The sequence below is a fragment of the Protopterus annectens genome, chromosome 6.part0 (assembly GCF_019279795.1).
Source record: "Protopterus annectens isolate FY-2018-M chromosome 6.part0, PAN1.0, whole genome shotgun sequence".
NCBI lineage: Eukaryota > Metazoa > Chordata > Ceratodontiformes > Protopteridae > Protopterus > Protopterus annectens.
The window spans coordinates 448,824,599-448,839,693 of record NC_056737.1 but is presented as its reverse complement, the minus strand read 5'-3'; the positions used below and the strand labels follow the sequence as shown (position 1 = coordinate 448,839,693).

The window sequence follows — 15,095 nt, the reverse complement described above, 5'->3', positions numbered from 1 at the left end:
AATTTTGAAAAAAAATTTTCCCTCCCAAAAGAAAACCCCTTTGAAACTGGAAGGGGCCCTTGGTTAGGGGTTTCCAGGAGGGTTTTAAGTAGTTTTGGCGGGCTTTCCCCGGGCCCGGCCCTTTTGGAATCTCTGGAGGAAAAGAAAAGGGCAAGCTGGGGTAGGCCACCCCAAAAAAATTTGGGTTTTTTGAATTTAAGGGGTCGGGTTGGTTTAACAGGGTTAAAAACCCCCTTGGGCCCGTTTAAAAATTTGTTGGGCGGGAAAATTTAAAATAGTAAGTTTTGGGGTTCGGGCTGTTTTTTGGCCCCAATTTTTCCTTTCGGCCGGAAACCGGAGAAACCCCTTTCCTTCCTTTTGGTTTTCCCAAAGCCCCATTTTTGTCCCCTTTCTTTGGGCCCGTTTTTAAAATTTGGGGGTGGAGGTTTCCCGCGGAAAAGGGGGAAAACCGGAACCAAAACTTTTTTTAAAAACCCCAAACGCCTTTTGGTGGTCCTTTTTGAAAAAAAGGACCCGGGGGCTGCTAGCCCTGGTGGGGTTTGGGAAAGGCAGTGGTGGTTTTAGGGGAGGTTTTGGTTTCCCCGGTTTTTAAAACCTTAACTTTTTCTGACATCCCGGGAGGCCCGGGAAAGACCCTCCCGGGTCTTGTTTGGGAAAGGCCTTTTCAATTTTGAAAAGGGGGTTAAGAAGAAATTTTTCTGGTTTTGCCCCCATTTTTTTAAAACCCTTTCGGGGCCGGTGCCAAAACCGCCAAAAAAAGACTGAAAGAAAAGGGGCCCGGAAAAAGCTTTTTCCCAAGCCAAAAGGAATGCCTTCAATTACATGCCGGCCGGCCCCGATTTTTGGGAACCCCAAATGAACTCCCCTTTAAAGAAGGACAACCCCAGTTTTTTCCCTTTCAATCTTTTCCATGAAGGACATCTGGAGGAATGGCTAAAGGCCTATGTTGTGGTAAATGCAGAAAGGTTCTAAGCCTTTTTCTGGAGTTTGAAAAATCCTGGCCCTGCCACTGAAATTGTTCCCTCATAGCATGCAAGGTTTCCCCAAAGGAAAATTCCTCAGGCGGAGAGGCAGAAGGGATGGACTCTTCAGCATCAGAGTCTTCATAAGGGGAGAAAGGAGCCTCTGGAGGGTCTGTATCATCTGAAGCATCAGAGGAATCATCTGTAGAAAGTGGCTGAGGGGGCTCTGCTCTAGGTCTCTTCTCTGGAGGTGGGTGAGAGGCCCTGTCTGGATGAGGTTGGGATCCCCGGATTAAAGAAATGAGATCCTCTGCTAAACTAAGCATTTGTGAACTAGAGCTAGGCCTGTGAGAGGGGGTCTTAGCAGGCACAGATTTAGTAGCTTTAGCTGCTTTAGCCCTGGCAAAGGCCTTAATAGACATGGCTGCAGGAGGCCTAGCAGCTCCACGTGCAGGAGTTGAAATATCCAGGGGGATAGTGTCTGATAAATCCTGAGAAACAGCAACAGCAGGTTGGATTTCAGAAGCCGATTCCACCAGGTTGGAAGAGGCCTCGGCAGAAGGTAAGTTTTCGGCTGAAGGAAGAACCGTTTGCTCGGTTTCAGCCAAAACCGAGACACTCGTGGTTGGCTTAACCGCGGTTTCGGCCGAAACCGCGGACCGCGAGTGTCGGTCCTTTTCCTTGCTCTTTTTAGACATTTGTGTAGTCGGAGGATCCGACGGCATAATATAAGCAAAATTAGAGCCGAAAAACTCCTCAGCAAATTCAGACCGACGTCTAAGCGTCCGCCGGTTAAAAGAAGCACAGGCTAGACAAGCTGCTACGTCGTGGTCTGGGCGTAAACAGGGTTAAGAGTGGAAATCTTTATGAGGTATTTGTTTCCCACAAGTTAAACAGTTATTCACTTTTTCTGACATCGGCTTAGGCAAGAAAGAGTCCCCAACGGGGTACTTAGCTTTTTAGAAGTCTTCGGTAGTAGTATTCGGTAGTAATCTCTGGTTCTGACCGACCGGCACTTGCGAACAGCTTCTGCTTCGGGCGCCACACGGCAAGAAAGACTGAGGAAAATGGCATCGGCTGATGCCTTTATACCCGAATAACTGCAGCTATGACGTCGGGTGAACAGCGACACCAGCCGAGGCCAGACCCAGACTTTGGAATCCGGCCGACCGAAGGGCTGCCTGACAACAGGACAACCCATTTGTAAGGGCTGCAGATGCATCCTTGAAGGACATCTAAAATACACACACACACACACACACACACACACACACACACACACACACACACACACACACAAAACTTGACTAAAAAAGAAAGTTGGTAGTAAAAGATTGCTACACTTGCCTGGAGCTTGACGAATCCCGTGCTTGGCAAAGCCATGGGAAACGAGATCTGAGGAGTGGAAGGAGGTTGCAGTGTAGTATGGGTAAGGGGGAGGAGCTTGGAGCTCGGATCTTTATGCTTGGTATGCTGCTGGCTCGGATCCGTGTCGGATCTGAAACCCACAGGTTGCTGATCAAATGAAGTTAACTACTTCAGATATTTGGTTTTGCTGTGTCCATTCCATGTGCTTGGTTCCATGCACAGAATCTCTTCCATTTATCAGCATACAATTTTCTAGTACTAGGCCTTCTGGCTTCCAAAATGACATCCATCACAGATTGACTGAGAGGTGTTGTTTGAATAATTACATGATCAGCCATGCTGCCAGGTTCAGAGTTTGGAGCGGAGTGTGCAGAATTTGACTGGTCTGCTGAGACAGTAGATGTGGTACTTGAGGCAAGTACCAAGGAGGGAGTTGAGACATATTCCTCAGAATTGGGTACCAGTGCTGGCGAGGCCAGTCCAGGGCAATTAAGATCATTTTTGGTTCTTCCTGTCTGACTTTTAGTAAGACCTTGTTGAGAAGAGGCAGAGGAGGAAAGGCATAGACTGATAAGTTTTTCCAACTGAAGGATAGGGCGTCCACTTTCCCTGGTGGTCTGTGAGAAATCCTTGTGCAGAATTTGTCCAGTTGATAATTTTGGGGAGAGGCAAATAGATCTATGTCTGGGCTCCCCCATTTCCGTGTTACCATGTTGAAGACTTGTGGATCTAGTCTCCACTCGTGAGGGTCCATAAGATTTCTGCTTAGGTCGTCTGCCAGAGTATTTTGTTTTCCTGGCAGGAATTGTGCTTGAAGATGTACTTGGTAAGTCAAGGCTGTGTCCCACAATGCCATGGCTAGTCTGCAAAGGGGGTAGAAATGTGTACCCCCCCTGCTTATGTACCACATAACCATGGTGTTGCCTGTTTTTATCAGTAGTTGTCCTGGATGAAATACGTCCTTGAAGGCTGTCAGGGCATTCTGAACAGCTAGCATCTCTTTCTGGTTGATGTGCATTTGTTTTGGGTTCCATACGCCCTGAATGCATCTCCGTGCCATGTGGGCCCCCCCAAGCATAGTTTGATGCGTCCGTAGTTAGGGTTTGGGTGGCAGGGGGTAGAGTGAAAGACTGCCCCTTGTTTTGGTGACATATCTCTGCCCACCAAAGAAACTCCTGTTGTAGGCAGGGAATGAGAGGAATCATTGTTTCCAGACTGTGACAATGTTGACTCCATAAACTTTTTAGATACCACTGAAGTTTCCTCATATGCAGTCGTGCATATGGAATTAGTAGAATGCAGGATGCCATGAAACCCAAAGCCAGCAGAATTTGTCTTGCAGATAACTGGGTTTTTGTTGCCATCTGTTTGAAGTATATATTCAGTTGCCTTTGTTTGTCTGGCGTAAGGGTAAGCCATCTGGACAGTTGTATTCAAGCTTGCACCCAGGAATGTAATTTCTTTGAGAGGGTACCAGTTGTGATTTCTTTTCGTTTATGAGTACACTAGGCATGTTAGGAGCATTTTTACAAAAGCCAGATGTTGAAGAAGAATGTCCTAGTTTTCTGCTTGAATGAGACAGTCGTGCAAGTAAGGATAGATTTGTATGCTTCTTTGTCTGCAAAATGCAATTACTGGTGCAAGGCACTTTGTAAAGACCCTGGGCGCAGTAGATAAGTCAAAGGGCAGTGCAGAGAATTGGTAATGCTTAAAACCTGCCTTGAAGCGGAGGTATCTTCTGCACGATTCCCTTATTGGGATATGCAGGTATGCCTCTAAGTCTACAGTCACTAACCAACCGTTCTTGCCCAGCATGGGCAGTAGTTGTTGTAAAGTCAGCATTTTGAATTTTGGAATTTCCAAGAACGTGTTCAAAAGCGATAAGTACAGTATTGGACGCCAAGCATTGCCTTTTCTGGGTACCAGGAACAGTCTTGAATAAAAACCTTGTCCTTTTTCCTGTTCTGGTACTGGCTGAATAGCCCCCATATCCATGAGGGACGTAACTTGTTTCTGAGCCTCTGCCCATTGATTTTGTGGCAGATCTGGCCAACTGTTTGGAATTGGCAAAGTACAGAAATGAAATCTGTACCCCTGGGATACTATGTTTAATACCCACTTGTCCTGGGTAATTAACTGCCAATTTTGAGCATGAAGTGCTAATTTTCCCCCAAGGGGGCTGCCAAAAGATAAGTGTTTGGTGATGGTAGGGGGAAGTCACTGAGACTGCTTAGTGTAGGGTTGTGCTTTGTTTCCTCCAGATTTGGAGGTAGAGGCACCCCATTGCTTTGACCTGCAAGAACCCTGTGATTGGTATCCAGAGCCTTTTGAGCACCTGGATTTGCCTTGTGAGACGCAGGAAAGGACCAATTTTTAGTGGGCCAATGCCTACTGAATCTGGTGTGGCTGTACTTGCAAGAAATCTTTTACAGTTTGCATAGATTTAGCTTTGTCTTCCATTTTCTTTAAAACCTCTTTCGCCTTATTACCAAACAGAGTATCATGCTGTAAAGGTGCATCCAACAATGTAGCTTTAACATGGTCAGGCAGATTTTACTCCTTGAGCCAGGCATGCCTTCTAATCACAGATCCAGTAACTGCGGCCCTGCAAGAGGCCTCCAAGAAATCAAAACCACATTGCAAAGTATGCTTTCCACCTGTTCTGCTGCATGAAATAATTCCTGTAATTCTTTATTCCCCACACAATCAAAAATCAACATAATTTTCTGTTTCAATAAACCCATAACATGCTGTTGATATTTAAGCATATGAAACTGTCAGTTTAAGGCCCTAATTGCCAAGGTTGCAGACGTATAAACCTTCTTTCCCCATCTATCCAGCGCCCTGGAATCTCTATCAGAGGGAGTGGGATTTTTGGCTATAGAGGCCTTTACACATTTGGGTCCCTGTGAGACAGTTTCAGGATCAGCAGAAGGATTTTTGAATAAAAATTTGTGGGAGTCAGGAAACCTGTAATAGCTGTCTGGCTTACTAGGAGCCGGAGGTAGGGAATCAGCAGCCATGCTTGATTCTGAAAAGACATCATCAACAATGTCTAATACAGGAGGTATAGCCAAAGGCCTATGCTGAAGAAGAAGGAAATCCCCTCGTCTCTTTTTTGATTCAGAGTAATCCTGACTCTCCCAATGAAAGTGTTCCCTTAAAGTATGGAGTGTTTCTCCAAAAGAATAATCCTCAGGAGGAGATGCAGATGGGATGGATTTCCTCTGCATCTGAATCCTCATAGGGTGGTATAGAAAATTCCTGATCAGAAGAGGAATCAGAAGAAATGGAAAACTGATCTGAAGATTCATAATCAGTGCCTTTCCTAGGCCTCTTAGCGGGGTGGGGGGGGTGGGGTGGGGAAGGGTTGGGAACCTCTGATCAAGGTAATAAGTCCTCAGCCATTTTGATCATCTGTTTTTTGGGCATAGGGGCCTGAGCACGTGGCTCATGCGTTGGGTTTTTTAGACTTAGAAGTTGTTTTTGAAGCTGGCGTCGGTTTTATATAGAAATGTTGAGGCCTGAAGACACCCTCAGAAGCCGGTGCCTGCTCAGCGGCTCCGGACCCATTCGAGGGAAAGACATCCACGGGTACAATACTCTGAGAATCTCGCGGCATACCGGACTCCGCATGGGTCTCTGTAGAGGCCTGCGACTCAAAAGTAGCGGGTATCTGGGGCTGCGAAAGCACCTCAATGAGTACCGGTGAACCGGCGACTGGCTTATGAGAAGCTTTGTCATCGGTTTTGGACCTAGACAGTCTGTCTCTATCTTTTTCTTTGCGTTTTTTGTAAACTCGGTAGTTTGATTGCTAACCGACGACATTTCAGAGTAATTAAATCTGGATCCAAAATATTTTGAAGCAAAACTATACCAACGCTTAATAGTGCATTAGTTAAATCTAGCACAAAACCGACAGCAAGGCACGTTATGATCTGGGCCTAGGAAAGGAATACAGTACAAATGAAAATCCTTATGAGGTATTTGCTTCCCACAAGTAATGCAATTATTAACTTTTACTGACATCGGTAAGGAGCAAGAAAAAGTTTCCCCAACGGGGTACGTAGCTTTAACTGAAGACTTCGGTTCTGAAATTCGAATGAGAAAATTTCAGATATCGGCCGACCGGCACTTGCAAACTGCTTCTGCTTTGGGCACTGCGCGGCAAGAAAGACTGAATAAAATGGCGTTGGCTGCATGTTTTATACCCCTGACGACCTGACATCATGGAAGAGGAGACAGCAACCAACGCAGGACCCAAGACTTTGATATTCAGGCCGACTGAGGGCAACCTGCCAGCAGATTACCCAAATGTAATGACTGCAACAGTGAAACACGAAGAACATCAGGGAAATCCTCATGGATCCAAGAACTGTCTCATGAGCTTACAGATATCTTTGGAGGTCAGACTTCGTGAAGACACAGAAGTAGTAGTGCAAGAGGGGTCTGGAGGATCTCTGCAGGGAACGAGATAGAGACCTCCTTGTATAAATGGGTGAAGTTAACCCTGGCACTGAAACTGTAGGAGCCAATGCTGTGGGAGAACTACTTGGCCCTGCAGCACCAGAGGATGAACGGGGCGAGGAGAGGCAGTGGCCACTGAGCTCGGAGAATGAGTCAGTTCCAAAGGCTTTGTATTTTTCCTAGGAGGATCCGAGGAAAATCACACAGGTGGTCTCAGACTCCCTGGGCTTTTTAGGAGGGGGTTGAGCACCTGATGTAGAAGGCATCCATAATTTGGAGGAAGGAGGACGCAACCCCTTTAATATCAGTTTGCTCTTCCTGTCCGCCACAGCCCGTGGATGAAAAGCCCTACAAATATCACAAGGGCATCCAAATGCTGACGCCTCAGAGTACAAGCACTCTCCGTGGGCGATGGACAGAGGGATCTTCCACCCACAGGAAGTGCACTTTTTAAAACCTAGTGAATTTTGATCAGCCATAAGGAAACCGAAAGGAAAAGGCAAAGAGAAGGGAGAAAAAAATTTTTTTTTTTTTTTTTTTGAAAAGAACTGACAAACCCAAAAGCCAGACAGAAAACTAGAGGAAAAATACAGAAGAGCGACGAGTAGGGAAAAAAAAAAAAAAAAAACTAAAAACACACACACTTGGAGAAGCTAAAGATGAGAATCTCGATGGGAACTCAAAGCGCAGCAAACCAGATCTGAGGCACTGTAGGGGAGTGGGGCATTACGGGTAGAGAGAAAGCTAAAGTCAGGTGTCTCGAACTGGAAGAAGGCAGCCATTCGGTCCCTAGCCTTGGAACCGTATTCCCACAGGCTGGGGTTGCATGCCTTCATATTCAGATGCATCAGAGTCATCGGACTCCTGTTCAGATAAAACTACTGGGGACAAATCTCTATCTTTTGGAAGGGGTAGCTTGGCTTCCCCTGATCAGCATTATAAGGTCTTCCACCATTTTAAGCATTTGAGACTGAGGCAATGAAGCAGGTGCCTGAGATGGGGTTGTCAGTTTCTTGGGTGTGGTTCGTAACCTGGGCCTTAGAAACTTGGTAGTTTTCGAAAGAACAGTAGACGTGAAAGAAGTCGGTTTGTGTCAAGAATCGGTAGTGTGAAGTACTTCCTCGGAAGCCGGTGCCTGCTCAGTGGCTCCTGACCCATCCAAGGAAGAGGTGAAGTACAGCTGTATACACTTACCATAAATGTAGATGTTCGAGTGTATTCACTGTGGCAGTCATTACATTTGCTGCTGGCAGGTTGCCCTCAGTCGGCCTGATTAACAAAGTCTTGGGTCCTGCATCGGTTGCTGTTCCTTCAATGACATCAGGTCGTCAGGGGTACAGAACATGCAGCCAACACCATTACATCAGTTTTTCTTGCCTCAGATGTCAGGTGCCCCCCAAATGGGGAGCAAATAAAATTAAAAACACAAAAAATTTGCCTCCAATCCCAAAAGCAAATACACCAAAAGGGCTTTTAAGTATAGTGAAAGAAAGTAGAGGTATAGCCAGAGAAAAATAGGGGGCTGGCGGGAGGGTAACCAGGACTGCAACAGTGAATACACTCGAACATCTACATTTATGGTAAGTGTACACAACTGTACTATATCCTTCGTGTTTCACTGTTGCAGTCATTACATCTGGGTAGAATCCCAAAGGTATGGTTGGGTGGAGGGAATTACACAGCATTAGGACCAGCTATAAGGCCCTGCAGGACAGCAGTGGCAAAGCCAGCTCTGGATTTAGGGAAAAGTGGTAAATGGTAATGTTTGGGGAACGTATGAACTAAGCTCCAGGTAGCAGCTTCTAGAATGTCCCTGGTAGGAACACCTCTGAGAAAGGCTGTAGAAGCAGATGCAGCCCTGGTGGAATGGGATCTGATCCCCTGGGGGATAGTTTTTCCATGGTGCATATGGCAGAAATTAATACAATGGCTTATTCATTTGGAAATGGTTTGCTTTGAAATAGCCTTTCCCTCTGCCCCTGCAGCAAATGCCACCAGAAGTTCAGATTTTATTTGAGATTTTGTCCTGTTTAAGTAAAATCAAAGTTGTCTGTGTACATCCAATGAATGCAGAATCCGCTCCCCCTTGTTCTGTGGATTGGGAAAGAAAGTTGGCAAATGAATGGTCTGATTAAGAGCCACACTGGATACCACCTTAAGCATAAAGGATGGATTGGTCCTGAGAGATACCCTGTCCGCATGAAAAATTATGAAAGGCTCCACTGCCATAAGAGCCTGTAATTCGGAAATCCTTCTAGCTTAAGTGACTGCTAAAAGCAAAGCTGTTTTCCAGGAGAGAAATTTTAAGTCTGCAGTACCAGCTGGCTCGAAAAGAGGGAGAGTGAGCTTTTCCAATACAAAATTGAGGTCCCAGGCAGGGGTTGGAGCTCTCCTGTGTGGTCTTGAGTTTTTGGCCCCTCTGTGATACTGCTTTAGCAGAAGAGGGGAGGTTCTGTGTTGTAATGAGCTGAAATGGCTGAGGAATGGATTTTTATGGAAGAAAAGGACAGGCCCTTGTGAAGCATCTCAGTTAAGTATTGTAAAATCTGAGGAATGTTAGGCACTGCTGTGCTTATCCCCCTTGTGATTGATTCCAGGCACAGAATCTTTTCAATTTGTCAGTATAAGATTTTCTAGTACTAGGCCCTCTCGCCTCCAAAATGGCATCCATCACAGGTTTGCTGAGGGATGCTCAGGGTGAATTTAGGTGATTAGCCACACTACAAGATTCAAAGTTTGGAGTTGAGTGTGCAGAATTTGGTTGTTCTACTGAGACGGTAAGGAAGGTGTCTGAGGCAGGTGGCATGGTGGAAGGTGTGACACATTGCGCAGGATTGGATACCAGTGTTGGCGTGGCCAGTCTGGAGCAGTCAAAATCATTTTTGGTTTGTCCTGTTTGACTTTTAGTAGGACTTTGGAGAGCGGAGGCAGACTGGGAAAGGCATAGACTGATAGGTTTTTCCAGCTGAAGGATAGAGCATCCACTTTCCGAGCTGAAGGATAGAGCATCCACTTTCCAGGCTTTTTTGTGATGAGATCTTGTGCAAAATTTGTCCAACTGATAGTCCTGGGGTGAGGCAAAAAGATCCATGTCTGGGCTCCCCCATTTGCATGTCAACATGTTGAAAATCCATGGCTCCAGTTTCCATTTGTGTGGGTCCATGAGATTTCTGCTTAGTTCGTCTGCCAGAGTATTCAGCTTTCCTGGCAGGAAATGAGCTTGTAGTTGTACTTGACAGGTCAAGGCAGTGTTCCACAATGCCATGGCTAGCCTGCAAAGGGGGTAGGAGTGTGTACCCCCCTGCTTGTTTATGTACCACGTAACAGTGGTGTTGTGTCTTTGTCATTAATTGTCCTGGATGAAGGTAGTCCTTGAAGGCCGTCAGTGCATTCTGTACAGCTAGCATTTCTTTTTGATTGATATGAAGGCGCATTTGATTTGGGCACCATTTGCCCTGAATGCACTTCTCTGCCAGATGTGCCCCCCAATCAGTCTCATGCATCTGTAGTTATGGTTTGGGCGGCAGGGGGTGGTGTGAATGGCAGTCCCTTGTTTTGGTGGCAGGCCTCTGCCCACCATAGGAACTCTAGTTGCAGGCAAGTTATGATAGGAATCATTGTTTCCAGGCTGTGACAATGCTGACTCCATAGACTTTTTAAGTACCACTGAAGTTTCCTCATATGCAGTCTTGCAAATGGAATTATAAGAATGCAGGAGGCCATGAACCCCAAGGCTTGTAGTATTTGCCTTGCAGAAAGCAGGGTTTTTGTGGCCACCTGTTTGAAGTAAGTCACCAAATTAATTTGCTTCTCTGTCATACGGAAAGCCATCTGGGCAGTTGTATTAAAGCTTGCACCCAGGAATGTAATTTTTTGAGAGGGTACTAGTTGTGATTTATTTTTGTTTATAGTGTACCCTATACAAGTTAGAACCCTTTTTACAAACGCCAGATGGTTTATAAGAGTGTCCTTGTTTTCTGCCTGAATTAGACAATCGTACAGGTATGGATATATCTGAATATTTCTTTGCCTGCAAAATGCAATTACTGGAGCCAGGCACTTTGTAAAGACCCTGGGTGCAGTAGATAAGCCAAAGGGCAGTGCACAGAACTGGTAATGCAAGTAGCCTGCTTTGAAGCGGAAGTATCTCCTGCAAGATTCCCTGACTGGGATATGCAGGTAAGCCTCTCTTAAATCTAGAGTTGCCAACCAGGCATCTTTGCCTAGCATAGGAAGTAACTGGTGAAGAGTCAGCATCTTGAATTTTGAAATGTCCAGAAAGGTGTTAGTCCAGAATTGGACTCCATGATTTGTCTTATCTGGGTACCAGGAAAAAGTCTTGATTAGAAACCTTGTCCCTTTTCCTCTTCTGGTAGTGGTTGAATAGCCCCCATGCTCATGAGGGAAGTACTTGTTTCTGGGCCTATGCCCACTGATTTGGGGGCAGGTCTGGTCATCCGTTTGGAATTGGTAATGTGTGGAAATGAAATCTGTATCCCTGGGATACTACATTTAAAACTCATTTGTCCTGGGTTATAAGTTGCCAGTTTCTTGCACGAAGAGCCAGTTTCCCCCCCAAAGGGGTGGCTAGGAGGTAAGTGTTTGTTAAGTGTAAAGGGAAGTCATTGAGACTGCTTACCATAGGGAGGTGTCTTGTTGTTTCCAGATTTGGAAGAGGAGGCACCCCATTGTTTTGTTCTGAAAGTCCCTTGTGACTGAAACTTGGAGCCTTTAGAATGTCTGGGTTTGACCTGAGCGGCTCTCGAAGCAACTGGAAAAGACCAGCTCTTAGTAGGCCAGTGCCTACCAAAACTTGGAGGTTGCACTTGTAAAAATCTTTCACTGTCTGCATAGATTTAGCTTTATCTTCCATCTTTTTTAAAACTTCTTCAGCCTTATTACAGAGACTGTCCTGCTGTAAGGAGCATCCAACAATGTTGCTTTAACATTATCAGACAGATTTTGCTCTTTGAGCCAAGCATGCCTTCTTAGCACAGACCCAGTTACAGCAGCCCTTGAAGAGGCCTCCAAAGAATCAAAACCACATTGCAAAGTATGTTTTCCAACTTGGTCAGCTGAATGCAATAAATCCTGTAAAGCTTTGTTTTCCACACAGTCAGAAATTAACATAATTTTCTGTTTAAGCAGTTCCATGATATGCTGTTGATAATTTAGCATATGAAATTGACAGTTTAAAGCCCTGATTGCCAAGGCTGCATAAGTGTAAACATTCTTACCCCATCTATCCAGCGCCCTGGAATCTCTTATCAGAAGGGGTAGGATTTTTAGCAGTAGAAGCCTTAATGCCCTTGGGACCCTGAGAAATGGTTTCAGGATCTGTAGCAGGATTTTTGAAAAGGAATTTGTGGGAGTCAGGAACCCTGTAGTATTTGTCTGGCTTACAAGGAGCCAGAGGCAGAGAATCAGGAGCCATACTAGATTCTGAAAAAATATCAACAATGTCTAGAACAGGAGGTATAGCCAAAGGCCTATGCTGAGGAAGAAGAAAAAACTCCCTAAGTCTCTTTTTAGATTCAGAGAAATCCTAACTTTCCCAGTGGAAATGTTCCCTTAAGGGAAGTAAAGTTTCCCCACAAGAAAAATCCTCAGGGGGAGAAGCAGAAGGACTGGAATCTTTTGCATCAGAGTCCTCATAAGTAGGTATAGACAATTCCTGTTCATTAGAAGAGTCCGAAGAAATAGAATCCTGTTCAGAATATTCATAATCAATGTCTTGCCTAGGCCTCTTAGAAGGGGGGGGGGGGGTTGGCTACCCCTGATCAGAGTAATTAAATCTTCAGCCATTTTGATAATTTGTTTTTTAGGCATAGGGCCCTGCACATGTGGCCCAGATGTCGGTTTTTTAGGCATAGGTCGAGATTTTGGCGTTAGTTTTGAAGATGGTGAGAATCTAATATACAAATCTGTAGGCCTGAAAACACCCTCAGAAACCGGTGCCTGCACAGTGGCTGCGGACTCATCCAAGGTAGAGACATCCACGGGTTCCCATAACTTTAGCATCTCGTGGCATACCGGACTACGAATGTCTTTATCCTTATGTTTTTTGGGAAGATCAGTTTTCAGATGGCTTACCGAAAACCATATTGGAATTAGAGGACTGTGGAAGAAAATATCTAGCTACAATAAGGGCTCGATGACATACAGTTCTGGCGTTGAACAAAGCACAAAAGCGACAGTGGGAGACGTCGTGGTCTGGGCCTAAGCAAGTGACGCAGTAAGAATGAAAGTCTCGGTGTGGCATTTGCTTTCCACAGCCGAGACAATTGTTAAATTTTTCTGACACTGGTTAGAGCAAGAAAAAAGGATCCCCAATGGGGTACTTAGGTTTAGAAAACTTAAACTTCAATTCGGAAAAAGAAAACTCAGATAGCAGCCGACCAGCACTTGTGTGAACTGCTTCAGCTTTGGGCTCCTCGGCGAGAAAGACTGATGTAACAGCGTCGGCTGCCTTACTTTATACTACTGACAACCTGACGTCAGTCCTGAAGCAACAGCAACTGACGCAGAAACACTAAGCCTCTGGTATTCGGGCCGACTGAGGGCTACCTTGGCAGGGATAACCCAAATGTGATGACTTCAACAGTGAAACATGAAGAACATCTGTTTATTTAGCCAAAAAAATAACCTACCACAAAATTCGGTGATGTAGCTTACCCCCCACCCCCACGATGGTCTTCTTTGGCCACACGCTTAGTGAAAACCTATGTGAACCAAAACACACTCAAGACTGCCACCTTTTTGCCTCAGCTGATGAAAGTGCTCATTATGAAACAAGAGGGTTGGGTGGGTAATCTTGGTGTGTGTGAGAGTGGCTTTTGATCTCTGTTTTTGGGAATCAAAGATGAAAAAATTTTTCTTTACTAGAGGATTTTGGCCTTTTACAAGAAACCAGAATGGGAAAATCTTTCCCTTTCTCACTTTTCTGATAGTTCTCCTCAATTTCCATTTCTACTAACTTCTCTAAGCTAGAAAGATTATTTTTTTACTCTAAAGACTTCAGGTATTTTTCAGTAAAGAATGAATACAAAATGTAAAGAAAAGTCTTGGTCTAGCAGCTTTATTAAACCCAAGACAACTCTTAAGAGAAATACACATGTTCAGGGCCAAAGAAAAGAAGCACTGATGTAATATTTAGAGCGGACTACTATAAGCAAATATGCTAATGAATATGTAATCTTACTTCCACAAGGAAAAAAGTAAAATCCTTCATTTTACTGAAATAAAAGTAAATAGTGTGGGGAAAAATAGCCAGGGAATTGTTATGGCTAGGCTTGTAAAAGCCCTAGGGCTGTTAGCCTAGTACCAACCTATGAACCTATAAATAGAGGATACTTTACATGGTTCTGCATTAATTTAACCACTAGAAGTATAAACCACAAGATACCATGCAGTATGTTTTTAACCTGCTGTGAACTGAAAGTCTAGTGGTTTCCCAGACAATAACAAGAACTATGACTGATAAACTGTCATATTTCAATAACAGTATATTATAAACTGCATCAGCACCTCTGAAAGCCTGAGACCTGAAATGGTCTTTGAAGAGTCACAACTAAAGAATAATTCTAGCTAGATCATCAGAAATAAAGTGAGTAAGCCCAAATGTTGATTTAATATTTCAGTGACCTTCCACTACCCCAAAAAAGATATACAAGGTTATTTCACAGGTTTGCTGGGTTCAAGAATCCATGTTAAAGTGAGGAGCTTAGCAAGTCATAAGCATCTGGGTTGAACAGCCACTACTCCTTCCAGGTACTTATACAAAACTGCTGTGTCTGAACATCTTATAGGGGTGAGCACGGCAAAGTATGCACCTGACAAAACCCACTAGAAAGCCCTGAAACACACAGTACACATGCTGCAAAAGTTATACAATTCAGCGGGCAAGCAAACATTTTAGAGATCTCACAGAATAAGCAACAGACTTTTGCTGAGGACACTAAAGTCTGGTCTACCCTACTCAGCTTGCACCTCCTCAACTCTCACTAGGAAAAGGGACTTATAAAATGAAGGTTTTTTAAACACATCCTGAACTGTAGGATGCAAGCCTCAATTCTGCTAAGAACACAGTCAGTCTGAAAAATCAGCACAAGACCCTCAATGCAATGCTCTAATGGCAGAAGGACTGTATACTGAAAGGCATAATAATGTGTCGAGATTGTTACACTGGAGACTGTGCAAACATTATGGTATCGAAGTAGCTGAAAAACACTGGAAACATGAGCCACAGAGAATCATAGAAAATGATGAGGTTGGGATCACCCAATACCAACAGTCCAA

At 44.6% G+C, this 15,095-nt stretch overlaps 1 protein-coding gene across 1 annotated transcript in view; it reads right to left on the bottom strand.

Annotated features, from left to right (window-relative positions):
- KMT5B (lysine methyltransferase 5B) overlaps window positions 1-15,095 on the bottom strand; it is a 1,528,897-nt gene that overhangs the window by 82,697 nt on the left and 1,431,105 nt on the right. The gene's annotated exons all lie outside the window — the stretch shown is intronic.